Genomic DNA, 17,161 nt, shown 5'->3' with positions numbered 1-17,161 from the left:
TGATGGTATATGTTTATGTATGATTTATGTTATATGAAATATTATATGTTTTATATGCCTCACTAAGTCAACGACTTAGCGTGTAAGTGATTTACACTTAGGTATGGAGAGGAGTAAAGAGCGATGTGGAGTAAGACATGTCAGTTCTCCTTACTCAATGTCAGATCAGAAAAGAGGTGATTAATATGTACTTTAATATATAAAGTTTTAGTTGGCATGTATTCAAAAGAATATATTGTATAAACTCTGAATAGTTTTGTAAACATTTTGAATAAGTTGAATGTTATAAAAGTTTTTAAATTACTCAATATTTTATACGAATAAATGTTTGAAAAGTCAATGTGACACTTCGGACTCGTATCCGGGTCGGATACGGGTTGGGGGTGTTACACTTTAATTATCGCAAAGTAATTGAACTCCACCTTGCTGAACACCCAAATCCTTCGCTAAACTAGTGAGCCATAAAGCTTCTTTTGCAGCTTCAGCTGCTGCCATGTATTCAGCTTCAGTTGTAGATAGTGCCACGATAGATTGAACAGTAGACTTCCAACAAATAAGTCCTCTACCAAGAGTAAAAACATACCCTGTTCGTAGATCTTGTATTATCCAAGTCACCTGCAACCAAAGGATTATCCCGCTGACTACCAAAAAACAATACCATGTCCCACAATACCCTTTAAGTATGGAAAGATCCACTTGATTGTTTCCCAATGTTGCTTACCCGGTTTAGACATGTACTTACAAACTTGACTAACAACATGAGCTAAATAAGGACAAGTACATATCATTGCATATATCAAGCATTCAACAACATTAGAATACGAAACCTTTGCCATATCTTCAGCTTCCTTATCTGTCTTCGGGCACTGTTATGATGAGAGCTTAAAGTGATTCGCCAATGGAGTGTTAACTGGTTTTGCGCTGCTCATCGCAAACCTTTCTAGCATTTTCTCAACATAACCCCGTTGAGATAGCCACAGTTTCATTGAGTCTCTGTCCCTGCAAATTTCCATTCCAAGAATTTTCTTTGCAGCACCTAAATTTTTCATATCAAATTCCTGACTCAATAAGGTTTTCAAACCGATAACATCATCCATGTTCTTCGCAGCAATCAACATATCATCAACATACAGTAACAGAAAAAATAAAAGAACTATCATCAAGGCTCTTAACATATACACAACAATCATACTCACATCGATTGTAGCCAATCTTGATCATATAGGAGTCAAACCGTTTATACCACTGTCTCGGAGACTGTTTCAACCCGTACAAAGATTTCTTCAATCTGCAAACTAAATGCTCGTTTCTAGGTTGAGTGAAACCTTCAGGCTGCCGCATGTAGATCTGCTCGTCTAAATCACCATGCAAAAAAGAAGTTTTAACATTCATCTACTCTAAATGCAAATCCTAACTAGCCACCAATGCAAGTACTGCTCGGATTGAAGTGTGCCTGATCATAGGAGAAAAAATTTCATCATAATCAACTCCTTTCTACTGTGAAAAACCCTTTGCTACCAAGCGAGCCTTGAACTTCTCCCCCTCTTTTTCTGTTACTGCTGGTTTTTTCTTATACACCCATTTGCAACCAATCGGCTTCTTACCCTCAGGAAGGCGAACCAACTCTCATGTACGATTATGATTCAAAGACTTCATCTCCTCAACCATGGTTGCCATCCACTTGTCATTTTCCTGACTAGTAACAGGATCATCACTGCTAACAGTAAGTGCAAAAGAGACCAAATCTTCAAAACCCAATCTGTCCGGAGGCTTTATATTCGTTCGTCTCACCCTGTCTCTGGCGAGACTATAATCTTGAAAATCATCCGTAGCAGAACCACCAGAAGTCGGTTGAGAAGTTTTTGTTTTCTCAACTAGAAACTGCTCGAAATCCACTACTGTCGTGTCTTTCTTCTGCTACAACATGGGTTGTTAATCAAAAACAACATCTGTACTGATCACAATTTTCTTCGCAACTAGATCCCAGAACTTGAATCCTTTGACACCTTTCTTGTAACTCATAAAAATGCACTCCTTTGATTTTGCATCAAGTTTAGATCTCTCATCAGTAGGTACATGCAGATAAGTAGGACAACCAAAAATCCGTAAGTGATCAAAACTAACTTCATGACCAGTCCATACCTCTTCTGTAACTTTCCCAGCCAATGATGCCCTTGGCGATCTATTGATAAGATAACACGCCATGTTAACAGCCTCAGCCCAGAAGTGTTCGGGAAGCCCCGCATTCAACCGCAAACATCTGGCTCTTTTATTCAATGACTTGTTCATCCGTTCCGCAACACCATTCTGTTGTGGTGTCTTGCGCACTGTAAAATGCCTCTTAATCTCGTGCTCCTTACAGAAGTTTAAAAACTGCGTATCTGTGTACTCCGTACCATTTTCAGACCGCAAACACTTAATTTTTCGTCCTGTTTGGTTTTCTACCTCAGCTTTCCACAACTTGAACTTCTAAAAAACGTCAGACTTTTGTTTCAAAAAATACACCCAAACTTTCCGTGAAAAATCATCAATGAAAGTAACATAATACCTAGATCCACCCAAAGATGATATCATGGAAGACCCTCATACATCATAATGCACATAATCAAGAATCAATTCAGTTGTGTGCTTCACAGTCTTGAAACGAACTTTAGTTTGTTTACCAAGAACACAATACTTACAAAAATTGAGCTTACAGCTTTTAACACCATGCAACATATTTCTTTTATGTAATTCAACCATACCACGTTCACTAAGATAAGCAAGACGCATATGCCACAGTTTGGTTGTATCATCACAGGACTCAACAGAATGAACTCTGCTTACAATGGCACTCCCTAACAATCTGTAAATATTCTCTGCAATCATCTTTCCTTTCATCACAGTCAAAGCTCCTTTAACAATCCGAATGGTTTCCCTATCCTTATCAGCCTTAGGAATAAAATCATTCTTGTGCAAAGTGCCCAAAGAAATCAAATTCTTCTTCAAATCTGAGATATGTCGAACACCACTCAAAGTCCGAATAGAGCAATCATACATCTTAATTCTGACATTACCAATACCAACAATATTACAACATCGATCATCACCCAAATAAACAGAACCAGAATTAACCGACATGCATGTCGAAAACCATTCCTTGTTTGGCGTGATGCGATTAAAACATCCAGAATCAAGAATCCAAACATCCGTCAATTGAGTCGTTGAAATAGATAGCATATCACCCTCATTGCAATCAGAATTTTCATCATTGACCACATTCACAGACTTGGATGAATCATTACGCTTCTCATTAGTCTGCTTTTTTAACTTCAGACAGTCTTGCTTCATATATCCCGCCTCCTTGCACTTGTAACAGTAAATTATCTTCTTATCCCTAGATTTGGATATGGAATTCTGCTTGCCAAACCCTTCCTTCTCTGGCTTCCATTCACGGTCTCGATTACCCTTGACATATACGTTATCAGCTTGAGAGCTTTCCCTGCATTCTGCTTCCGCTGGTTGTGAACCAACAAGGCTGCAGTAATCTCCTCAACGTTGATAGTCTCTTTCCCATATGTAAGAGTAGTCACCATGTGTTCGTAAGAGGGAGGCAACGAACACAACAGAATCATCGCTCTGTATTCATCCTCAATTTTCACATCAAGCCGAGCCAAATCAAAAACGATTTGATTGAAGACATTCACGTGTTGCGCCAAATCATGATCGTCTTGCATCTTCAGTCCATACAGCCGCTGCTTTAGATACAGTTTTATCATTAAGGATTTGGACATAAACTAACTTTTCAACTTCCTCCAAATTTTGTCTGGAGACGACATATGCATGACGTGATACATGACCTCGTCCGCCAAGCATAATCGTATGGTTCTTACCGCTCGCTATTGCAATTCTTTCCAATTGTCCTCCTCCATCGATGCCGGCTTTGTAGGTCGCAAAGCCTTCAGGATCCCCTGCTGCGCCAACAGATCCTTCACCCTTGTTTGTCATAATCCGAAGTTACCCTGACCATCGAATTTCACAACTTTGAATTTTGCTCCTTACATCTGATACCAATTGTTGAAGAATCGAGAAAGTAAACGAAATAACACAAGAATTTTAACGAGGTTCGACAATGTGCTTACATTCTCGGTGCCTAGGCGGCACTAGAAGTTTTATTCAATATCTCATAGGTTTAGGTTACATCTCTATTTGTAATAGAAAACACTGGTACATAATTACAAAATTAACCCTGTACTGTATCACGGGGCTACGCCCCCGCACCCCCAACCCACATAATTGTAACCCCCATCCCCTGTCCTCTTTACCGGTATATTTATGAGTCATACCTTACATATTGTCTTCCAATAGAAAGAAGAATATCTCATGAACATACGTAAGATTTTATGTTAGATGATAAAATTTTAAATAGAAAATACAAAAAATATATAATAACTTTAAATTTTTAGAGGTATGATTTTCTTAGTTGTCTTGTCCATTCCGTCCCAATTTAGAGGAGGATCTATTGTAATTTTTAAGTAGATGTGAGCCTTCGATCGAGTCGAGTAAAAAAAATTCGAGTTTACGAATCCTATTTTATAACTCAAAGTTGACTTAAAATTTTTTTAAGTCGAGTTGAGTCAAATTTTTGAATTTATGTTTAAATTTAATTGTAAATATTTATGATATTATTTGATTTCAATTTAAATGATTTTTTATAATCATATAATATATATATATATATATATTTCTTCATATTTTTTTTCATAATTGATATGTATATATCATAGAGAGTCGGAGGCTTTACTCAAACTTGAAAATCAATCCACTGATTAAAAAAAATTGAGTTATTATCGATTTGAACTTCAAATTTTTTTGAGTCGAGTTTATAAAATTATAACTTAAAGTCAATTCGAGTCGAGTAGAATTTTGTTCATCCATACTTTCAAGGGTACAAGAGATAAAATCTCATATTAAAAAATAAATATAAAATTTAAAAACTTAAAAGATAAAATTGAAGAAAAAACAAATTTCCATTTATGATGAAAAAGGAGGGCATGCACGCAGAGGCAGTGTTGGTTTGGCAAAGTTGGTGCTGAGGATGCAGAATTTGATATTAGACAATCTCTGAATCTACCCACCAAAATTAAATAAATCCAAATGCCAAATTCATACAATGGACAAACAAAAATTCAACTCATTTGTGTTAAAAAAGACAACACTATTTAAAATTAATAAAAGAAAAGAAAAAGCAAGGAAAGCGAAATGTGATGGAAGAGATCCCTCCCTCCCCAGCCATGGCGTGGGTTTGCTTTTCTGCTTTTTTTCTTTATTCCCACAGGAATCTTTGAAAATCCAAAGCCCTATGTAAACCAAAATTAATTGCTCTTATTCTAAATAATCAATTTCATTAAGCGTTTTAATCCTATCTCGAACCCGTTAGACGGTTTTAATGGTTAAAGGAAGTATCATTCTCTTTTAGAGTATATATGTATTATCAATTATTAAGAAAGATTTTGAATAGACAATTCTTTATAATCACTTTAATTATTAGAAAATACTTTAATAAAATTATATTGAAGCTTCACGGGGAGACATTAATGGAAGATGTTCCCAACAATGGCGGATTGAATGAAAATTTCTTCAAGTTATCTCAGAGATGAAGAAGATGGATGTTTTATCACAATCACCGTTGTTAAAACAAAAAGAACCAAGGGTTTCATCAACACCAAATTAATACTCCTTTCTCAGTGTTTTGTCTTAGTTAAAGCTAGTAATTTTTTCATTAGACGCATTTTGTAGGCGGAAACATGTTTTCGATACGTATTGTACACATTTATTATTATTTTTATAAAATTCATACATTTTTTAAAAATATTCTTACCCCATTATATTTATTTATTAACAATAAAAGTATTGTCTAAAATCTTTTCCACGTTAATAAAGATATATCTTACAAAATATGTCTTATAAAATATTGACTCAAGTAACAAGGTTTTTGTATAAAAAATATTATTTCTTAAATAAATATTGTATAACGCTATTTAACTAAACAGAAGTAAAATGAATATTATTCCCATAATAACCATGAATTTTGATATGAAAATTGAAAGGAAATTGTGAAATAAAATATTTTTGAAAATTTGTTTTTGAAAGGTTTTAAATATGAGTGTAAGAGCTTTAAAAAGCGGAGTTTATTGTTAATAGTGTAGGTAATTATAAGATATATTTATTTAAAATCTTTCTTAATAATTAACAACGCATATACATCTTATAGATTTTTTTTATTAACAATTTACAGACTTAAATACTCAAATTCAAAACATTTAAGGATAATAAATATATTAATTAATTATTTTCTTAAAAGGTAATTAATTTATAACAAAAAGTAAATCCTATAATTAAGGGACCATCGGCCTCTTTCACCCACTAAATTACTAAGGGACAGATAAAATTACTTAAAAAGAATTTTATCAAATAAATGAATTGGCGTATTATGAATAATTGAGTGTTTAATTATTATTTTTATATATAAATTTAAGGTGAATATAAAATAATACTTATTTAAATATTTTTATTCCTTTGATAATAAAAGTATATATTTGATGTTCGAGTCTAAAATCTCAAGTGATAGTAATAAATTTTTTAACCATCGAAATTATTTGGTGCGTGCATATTAGGTGTTTAATTACTTAAAAGACTTAATTTGGAATTATATTTATGGTGTCATGGGTCGCTCGCCTTGATTTTTTGTTTTTCTAATTTCTTTTTCCCGTTGGTTCCATCATTCTGTTTTTTTTTCTTTCTTTCATCTCACTGTCTGTTGGAACCAAACAGCAGTTTTTGAGAGGCCCAATTGACACTAATTTTTTCTTCTCTCTTTTTCTTTTTATTTTATTCATTTCTCTCTCACTCAAGCTTACTAATATGAGCAGATTGCTCTTCTCATTCTACTACCGGTTATGAATCCCAACGTGGAGCCACCACAACCGCCTCAGCCCCACCGTCCCTCCACCTCCTGTGACCGCCACCCTCAAGAGCAGTTCACTGGCTTTTGCCCCTCATGCCTCTGCGAACGCCTCGCGGTTCTCGACCCTTCTTCTTCTGCTTCTGCTGCCGGGCCTTCTTCTTCTTCTTCTCGGAAACCTCCCATTGCCGCCACTACTTCCACCGCCACCGCTGCACTTAAAGCCATCTTCAAGCCTTCCGTAGGAGGGGGTACGCGACCCGGGTTTTTCCCTGAGCTCCGGCGGACGAAGTCGTTCTCGGCCTCGAAAAACGAGGGTTTCTCCGGGGTTTTTGAGCCTCAGAGGAAATCTTGCGACGTTAGGGTTCGGAACACGCTTTGGTCACTCTTTCATCAAGAAGCAACTGCAAACGGAAGGCCTCCCGGAGTTGGAGAAGCAGAACCTCGGAATTCGGTTTCTTCTACGAGTGTTGTTCAAGGCCCCTGTTTTTGAAAGCAAAGAAGAAGAGCATAGTGAGAGTGAAACAGACATTGAGATCATAGGAGTAGAACCACCACCCAATGTGGCCGCTCCTACTGCGGATTTAATAGAAGAGAAAGTTGAAGAAATTGTGGAAGAATACGAAGAGGAGCTGTGTCAAGAAGAGGAGCTGAAGCCCATGAAAGACCATATAGATCTTGATTCGCAAACGAAGAAGGCTTCCGGCCGAGATTTCAAAGAGATTGCCGGGAGTTTCTGGTCTGCTGCTTCAGTTTTCAGCAAGAAATTACAGAAATGGAGGCAGAAACAGAAACTCAAAAAGAGGAGAAATGGATGTGGGTCAGCGAGATTGCCAGTGGAGAAGCCATTAGGGAGGCAATACAGAGAAACCCAGTCGGAAATCGCCGATTACGGGTTCGGGAGACGATCATGTGACACGGATCCAAGGTTTTCCCTTGATGCAGCAAGGATGTCATTTGATGATCCGAGGTATTCTTTTGATGAACCAAGAGCTTCCTGGGATGGATATATGATTGGCAGAATGTTTCCAAGGATGCCCACAATGGTTTCCGTTGTGGAAGATGCTCCTGTTCCTCATGTTATCAGGTCTGATACTCAGATCCCCGTGGAGGATCCGACGGCTATGAATTCCATCAATGAGGACGAATCGCCCCCTGGAGGTTCGGCTCAGACCAGGGATTATTATTCCGATTCTCGGAGAAGAAAAAGTCTTGATAGGTCCAGTTCTTGTAGGAGGGCTGCTGCTGCTGTAGTGGCAGAGATGGATGAAATGAAGCCGGTTTCTAACACAAAGGTTTCCCCTGCAACTGTTGATTACTTCCATGGACCTAAGCTTGTTGTGCCGGATATGGATTCGAACTCGAATTCTTTGAGAGATGATTATTCAGACACTTTCGAGATCGGTTTAAGAGATAATGCATCTGTGATTGGTAATGTGGAACAAAAAGAGTCTTCAAAGAAGTCGCGGAGGTGGGGTAAAGCTTGGAACATTTGGGGTTTAATTAACCGGAGGAGTGTTAACAAAGATGAAGACGAAGATAGGTATAGTAGAAGTAATGGTGTGGAGCGATCGTTTTCAGAATCTTGGCCTGAGTTTAGAGGAGAAAGGAATGGAGATGTGAGAGGAGGGTTTAATCCTAAGGTATTGAGGAGCAATAGCAGCGTAAGCTGGAGGAATTCGAGCAGTTTCGGCGGAGGATCCTTTACTGCTGCAAGGAAGAGCTGTGATGTCGAGTTAAACGGGAAAAGCAAGAAGAAAAAAGATGAGTTTGTGATGGAAAGGAACATGAGTGCAAGATATTCAACAAGTAACATTGACAATGGGCTGTTAAGGTTCTACATGGCACCGAACGGCGGCAGCCGGAGAGGCGGGTCGGGCAAAACCAGGGCAAGCCATGCACATTCTATCGCCAGGACCTTACTGAGGTTGTACTGAATTCAAGATTCATATGTTGTTTTTCCTTTGGTTTAATGTTTTGTTAATTTTGCTGCACTTTGTTATGTAACCACACATGCCTTTGTATTTTGCTGGTTGGTTAGATGAAACAAAAGCATCCTGAAATTGTTGCATTCCAATAACAACATTTCCTTCTATTTTTCTTGTTTCTAATCACATTGTCTCAAAACATTTTGAGTCTCTCCTTTCTCCTGTCCTGTTTTACCAGCAAAATAGAACATATGGGTGCTGCAAACTTGAACATGAAGAATGTATATCTGCTGCAAATATTTCAAGTAAGACTGTGTAATGGCATTAGTCGGGTCGAATGATAAGAAGTTCGATATTCTTTAAGTAGACACAAAAAAGAAGGGTTTTCTGATATTAAAGTTAGGCAGATACTAATATGTGAATAAGAGAAATTTAGTGCATGAATTATGCAGTAAATGTGGAAACAAAAAGCATAAAGGAAATGAGAGCAATGATGATTTCGACCATTAACAAGGGTTAATCTTAATTAAAGGTTAAACCCAAAGCATGTTTTTGCCCTCAAAAGTCAAAAGGTGACCATGAAAACAATCCCACCATGTCCCTCAACTGACAGAGTAAAGCAATAAAGAAGCAGCTCAAAATCCAATGGTTATATCTAGGGGTGAGTATTTTATCTGATTGAATCGAGTTAAAAAAAATTGAGTTAGTCGATTTTTCTTTTACAACTAAAACTTTATTTGATATTTTTTTAGACGAGTTGAGTCGAATTTATGAAATTGAATTTGAGTCGATTTGTTTGAGTTTCTATTTAAATTTAATTGTAAATATTTATAATATTATGATATTTATGAATTGATTAAAATTTAAACGGCTTTCTATAAACATATATATCCATATTTTTTCATATGCGATATACATATATCATGCATAGTTGAAAGATTTAACTCAAACTTGAAAATCAATTATTTTTATTGATAAATCTAGGTTAATATAAGATAATATTTGGGCAATTTTACTCACCTTTAATTATATTATTGAAAGGCATATCAAATAGTTGGGTCGGCTGTATAGGCTAAAATTCTATCAAAACAATCCAAAAGCAAACCTACCAGAAGCCCATCTAGACATCCTAGTTGTGCCGATTTTTAATATTTTTTCTTGGTTGAATTATGGTCTTGGTCCCTCTAGTATGCTTGAATTAGGGATTTAGTCTTTATATCTTAATTAAATTACTACTTTGTTTTAGTCTTTATATCTCAGTTAAATTACTACTTTGATTTAGTCTTTATATCTTAATTCAATTACTACTTTGATTTAGTCTTTATATCTTAATTAAATTACTACTTTGATTTAGTCTTTATATTTAGCCCTCTTAGCTATTCTAGTGAAAATGTTGAAATGATTTTTATTCTTAAAACACCATTTCCAACTTATCATGTAAACATAGTTTTTTTTAATGTTAAAAAGTGTTTTTACCCCCAACCCAACCAAAAAAAATCAAATCACCACTTCAAACATAGTGGAAGGACTAAAATTAATATTTAACCATTTGTTTTTATATATATAAATTATAAGTATGATCCTTAGAAACCTAATTACAATTGCAATCTGACAAAACACTTTCTTATTAATATACCATAGTAGCAATTGTTGTATCTCTTGTGAATTTTCTCCGCAAGTTTTGGGAAAATATCTTCGAACATTGGGTCTCGGGAGTCTTGCACCTCTCGAAAAATTCCTCTTTTGATATGTCAGAGTTAAAATATATTGTCAGTCGATCTTATTTATTTGGTTTACAAACTTACGAATAATTATTATGATTTTATGTTTGACACCAACAATAAGGATCACTATAAAATCTCTCAGCCTAGATGGAGAGAACGATCTACAATCATTATATCCACTTATGAAAACAGAGGATTTAAACTCCAACCAACCACCGATTGTAACTCTTTATCCAAATCAAAAAAGATAAATTGTATACGACCGTCACAACCCAAATATTACCATAATAACAGAGCTAACTTAATCGGTATTTTGATGTGGTTTTAACTTGGGACAAAGGGGCATGATTTGGACACATTTCCAAACGAGTTTGCTGCTAACCCTTTGACTTTTAATAGGCGATTAGGGTTAGAAACAAGTCACCATCCCATTGTAACAACCAATCCCCGATTTGGTTTGGAAAACAAGCATGGGATAAGGAAAGGTCAAAGGATGATGATTGTTACTGGGTTTGGTTTAATCTTGTCTTTCAAACAAGCCATTAAATTACACTGTTGCTGTCACCATGAAAGCCATTGCCCAACCTTTTTAAGGATCTTGTTTCATAAGATCACCACCCGATTCTCTGCATTATTTTTGCTGTGTTTAGGCTTGTGTTGGAAGATGAATTTAATTGGAAGGCTGAAACGCCACAATCACATGCGTGGCCTTTGATTTGTATTTCGGACCCAACCCTCTTACCTTAAAATCGATCATGCTGCTTGCCGGCACGTTTCTTTCATGACATGAATTCGTGGTCAATTGGAAAGTCAATTTCTTGGAGGTTAAATCTTGTCTAAAAACCGTCTATTTATGTATGCTATGTAGTACTATGTTAACCAAATTCATAACTATAAGAAAAGAAATAAGTAAAAGGACTTCTTAGGTAATTTTCAATTTTAAAATTAGACAAATTAATTTTAAAACAAAAGAGGATCAATTTAGTCCATGTCAATTTTAAAAGTGAACAATTAAAGACAATTAATTTTGATGTTAATGCTTTTACATCAGTTTTTTATGGTATTAGTTGATATAATATAGGGACAGATATGAGTTGGGTCGGGTTTTGACCGTTCTGACTCTAACTCTATAATTCTATACCTACACTTAACCTAATTTTAGAAGAGTTTCATTCATCCCAAAATCGACTTATCCAACCCGACATTATTTGAAAACTCTAAACCACTAAATCCAAAGTTAAGATTCTACCTAAAAAATATAAAAAAAATATTAAAAAAAATAATTATTATAAAAAAGACAACAAAAAAGAAGAAAAATGTTTGTTTGGGAGACTTTTTTTGGGGTGAAAAAAAACAAAATAGTTTTATTTTAATTTGATTTGACAATAAAGTAAAGAGATCAAAAATTATACGAACGATTTCCGTCTAGATTTGTCAAAATGGAATATTTTTTGGTGAAAAGGACATCAGATTCAGAATTAAGAGTTTGAAAGGAGCTATTAGAAAATTTTGGAGTTTAATAGCAACCGACGACAACGGTTGATGCGACAACGGTCGGTGCGAAGATCAATACTGTTGAGTTAATCGATCGATGGAATTGGCCAAGAGGGGGTGAATTGACAATTAAAATTTTGGTGGAAGCTTTTGCAAAAAATTGAAAAGATTTGCACAACGATTTAGAGTGGTTCGACTTTCTCAACCAAAGTCTACGTCCACTACCTTAGCTATCCACACTAAGGATTTTCCAATAAATTCACTAATTTTTTCTTTCTTTTGAGGCCAAAGAGATAACCTTACAACTCCCTCAAGAATATACCCCCTCAAGAACATACCCCAATTCTTGAGAACACTCTTTCTCAAAGAGAAAATTACAAATTTGCAAACTTACAAGGAAATCATCACAAGGTAGATTGTTTGCACAATTCTAAAACAAAGAAAAAAACACTCAAAAATGAAAACAATTGAGTACAAGTAGTGTTCTTGAAAGAAAAAAAATGAATATTGAATGAAAAATAGGCTTGAAATACTCAAACTTGAGGTTTGATGTTTTCTCTTTGATTCTCTCTTGATTCTTGTTTCTTATGTTTTCTTGTTGTTGATCAATGGCTTCTAAGCTTGTTTAAATACTCCTTCAAATGATTCTGAACGTTGGGGATGATTAGTGGAGTCAATAGAGCCGTTTAAGTGTGAAATCAATTAATTAAATCAGTTGGGAGCGTCAGTGCATCGATGCATACCCAAGGTGCATCGGTGCATCAAGTGTAAAATTCAAATATTTTGACCGTTGGACGCATATGCATCGATGCATAAAATGCATTCGATGTTTTCATAAAACTCTGAGTTCATCGATGCATGAAATGCATTCGATGTTCAATTTATTCCATGGTGCATCGATGCATGGATTGGTGCATCGGTGCATCACTTTGAAAAATTGAATTTAGCTTGATTTTGGTTCAAAATACTTTGTGAAAATTGTTTCAAAAATATATTAAGTATAAAACACAATTTTACACATTTAGTAAGGTTTGAAATTGATTTTTGAAGACTTGGAGTAATAATTTGATATTCGAATAATTAAATCGAATATACTTAGAAAATCATTTGTAAAATCTTAAAATTCATTTATACTTAATTTGTTATATCGAAACATCAAAATATTTTCAACAATCTCCCCCTTTTTGATATAACAAAACATGTGTGTAATTTTAAGATTTTTTTTGAAAATAAATTTTGAAAAATTACTCCTCCTTACTCTAACACTTCTCCCCTTTAACACTTTTACACTTCTCCCCCTTTTTGTTAAATCAAAAAGACTTTAAAAAATTTTAAGCAAGGTTTTAAAAAACATATCCAATTGATTAAATATATATATATATATATATATATATATATATATAGCTCAAAGATCAAAAGAGAGATTAACCATTAGCTTTCATAAACAATATTCATAATCAAATGTGAAATGGCATAATTGGTCATATATGTCTAATGATGCAAAAATAAGAAAATTCAACCAAACTAAATATATATATTAAGTTCAAACTTCCAAACATCCAAATTATACCTCCAAACAAATTCAAACAATCCAAAGAAAACAATAATCCCAAAGCATTCAAAATATTTTAACAAGAAAAGTTCAAAGATGATCCAAAACAAAACAATGTCTACTCGTCCATAGAAGGATCGGGAGGAGGAGGAGGAAATCGTGCTTGCATCTCAAGAGTAAGAGCATCCATATGTGCAAGCATATCCCTTTGAAACTCCTTCTAAAGTGTCTAAGCAATGATTTACCGCTTCATGAGTAGCAGTCAAGTGAGATTCAATGGAAGCATACCGTAGATCAAATGTCTCAAAAAATGAACAAAAATATGGAGGCACTTGATCCTCTTGTGGAGCTGGTTCCGGTGCAATCTCATAATCTGGTACGTGATCGTCGATATCTTGTATAAGCTGTTAAAGTTCGGGATCATCGTCAGCAGCCGGAGGAGGAACACGAGAGGAGCTAGGAGCAGCTCGTGAAGAACTCGCTCCCGGAGTTTGCTTACCGGGTCGAAAGACCCAAAGACCGGTTTCCTCGTCTTGTTTCCAATCCGCTTTCTTCAACGAGGTGAGATTGATTTGATTTTGGAGAGGGATGAGATTGTCAAGAGAGACGTTTAGACCGAGTTTGATAAAAATGTTACTAAGAAGACATCCATAAACTAATGTTTCAACATGTTTTGAAGGAACAATGTTTATGATATCTACTAGCTGACTAAATATAATGTGGGGCAGATTTATTTTGTTCTTATTCTTGAGAAAGTACATCCACCACAAATCCCTCATACGAAGAGTGGAGTACCTACCTCCGGATGGTCTAAACCACTAAGAGATCATCAAATGAAGAAAACGATCGTGATGAGATCGTAGAGTACTAACACTAGCATTTGGAACATATGTATAATCCACAGTTTCATTATCATTATAAATACCATCGTCATCTAACCCAAAATGGAAAGCTATAGTCTCGGGGTCAATATTAATATATTGTCCTAAAAGGTAGGATCTGATTGTTATAGTTCCACACTGAGTCTGGTTTTGAATGCATACCGCATTGGAGTAGAAAATGTGGGCTAACTGATGATAGACGATAGGTTTGAGGTGAACCATTTTATTAAACTTCCAAGTTTTAAGAATCGAAAGGTATTCAAAGTCAATATCTATCATGGTTTGAAGAGAAGGAATACGTTCTTCCCGGATTCTATAGGATTGGAAAGAATTTATGTACCTAGAGTACAAGTCGTCTCTACGACGTTCAGGCATATTAAAACAGGATCCTATAAGACTATTAGGTGAAGGAGGAACGGGATTAGGAGGTCGAGTTGAACGAATCGATGAAGTCCTAGGACGTTTAGGATTGGACATGGTTAAGGTATCGAAATAAGGAATGAAACCTGCCATTTAAAACACATGTATGCACAATAATCAATCCCAAAACTCAATTGAGTCCTCAATAATTCAAGGTTCTCTAAACCAAATCCTAATGGGCAAGGTTTTGAAAACTATTTGAAAATAATTTTCGAAAAATCATAATATGTATAGTTTTCATGAAAACAACATAATTAAATCAAAAACATCAAATTTAAAAATTAAATTCAAATTTTCGATTTTTTTAATTTCGAAAAATTCAAAAACATTTTTGAAAATTTGTGAGATTTTTTATGGAATTGGTTGTAAAATCTAGTTTGAAATCATCAAACAATCAATGCTCGATATAACGTTCATCCTAGAACTAATTAAAACTAATCCTAAGATCAAAATATGATAAACTAGAAGTTTTTAGAAAAATACCTTAAAAATTTGGATTGATGAGAATGAGATGTTGTGTTGCACGATTTAATGATAGTAGCAGAACTTTGAGATGAAATGAGGATGAATTCTAATTAAAAACGATGATTTTGGAGTAAAGGGAGATTTTAGAGAGTGAGAGAGGCGTGCGGCTGATGAGGGTGTAGTTCTAGGGTTTGAAACAAATGAGAAAATAAGTCTTTTAAACCCAAAACCCGACGAATGCATCGATGCATGGCAGTGTGCATCGATGCACATTCAAAGCATGCATCGGTGCACCGTCATGGTGTATCGATGCACATTCAAAGGGATGCATCGATGCACTGTTAAGTGTACTGATGCATGAAGTACAAAAATCCATTTTAAAACACTCAGAATACTAAATTAATTCGCTCTAGTGGTATTGGCAACTCATATATTGAAAATTAATCATGTTCAATCAATCAATTAATTCTTAAACTACATTTGAACATAAAATTAATTTTCACCAAAGAACATAAACTCCCCCTAACTAATAGCAATGAATGCAATCAAAAATTACTATTATAAGCATTTTTCATTTATTCTTAAAAGTGCTAAAATTATTTTAAATACTAAGTGAAGATAGGTTAGTTAAACCTAATTCTCTCCTAACTGTCCAAAATATTTCTTTGTCTAAAGGTTTTGTAAAGATGTCCGCTAATTGGTGCAAAGTATCAACAAATTCTAGAGCTACATCTTCCTTAGCGACATGGTCTCTAATGAAGTGATGTCTAATTTCAATGTGCTTAGTTCTAGAGTGTTGGATGGGATTTTTAGTGAGACAAATAGCACTAGTATTGTCACACTTGATAGGAATAGTACCTACTTCAATTCCATAATCAAAAAGTTGTTGTTTCATCCATAAAACTTGTGCACAACAACTACCAGCTGAAATGTATTCTGCTTCAGTGGTAGATAATGCAACACAATTTTGTTTCTTTGAAAACCAAGAAATCAACATATTTCCAAGGAATTAGCAAGTACCGGAGGTGCTTTTCCTATCTAATTTGCATCCTGCATAATCCGCATCAGAAAAGGCATGCAAGCTAAAGCTAGAGTCTCTAGGATACTAAAGTCCTAATCTAGGAGTGTCCTTAAGGTATCTAAAGATTCTCTTAACAGCTAGTAAATGTGATTCCTTAGGGCATGATTGATATCTAGCACATAAGCAAACACTAAACATAATGTACGGTCTACTTGCATTTAGATAAAGCAAAGAGCCAATCATTGACCTATATAATTTAACATTCACACATTTACCTCCTTCATCTATGTCAATCTTTGTTGATGAGCTCATTGGAGTGTCATGAGGTTTCCCATTTTCCAGTCCAAACTTCTTGAGCATATCTTTGACGTACTTAGCTTGATTGATGAAGATGCCATCTTTTCTTGCTTGATTTGGAGTCCCAAGAAAAATGAGAGCTCCCCCATCATACTCATCTCGAATTCACTTTGCATTATCTTAGAAAATTCTTGGCAAAGAACATCATTAGTAGAACCAAATATTATATCATCAACATAAATTTGAACTACTAATAAATCTTCACCTTTATGCTTTAAAAACAATGTAGTGTCAACCTTCCCTTTGGAAAAACCTTTTTCAATTAAAAAATTTGACAATCTTTTATACCAAGCTCTAGGGGATTATTTTAAACCATAAAGTGCTTTTGTCAATTTAAGAAAATGATTTGGAAATTTTAAATCTTCAAAACCAGGAG

The 17,161-nt window shown here is 34.9% G+C and overlaps 1 pseudogene; it reads left to right on the top strand.

Annotated features, from left to right (window-relative positions):
* The first annotated feature begins 6,737 nt into the window (after positions 1 to 6,737).
* LOC120151132 lies at positions 6,738 to 9,016 on the top strand (annotated as a pseudogene).
* The last annotated feature ends 8,145 nt before the right edge of the window (positions 9,017 to 17,161 follow it).

Source organism: Hibiscus syriacus, unplaced genomic scaffold, assembly GCF_006381635.1.
Source record: "Hibiscus syriacus cultivar Baekdansim isolate YM2019G1 unplaced genomic scaffold, ASM638163v2 tig00111027_pilon, whole genome shotgun sequence".
Taxonomy (NCBI): Eukaryota; Viridiplantae; Streptophyta; class Magnoliopsida; order Malvales; family Malvaceae; genus Hibiscus; species Hibiscus syriacus.
This window is presented reverse-complemented; position numbering and strand designations above follow the sequence as displayed.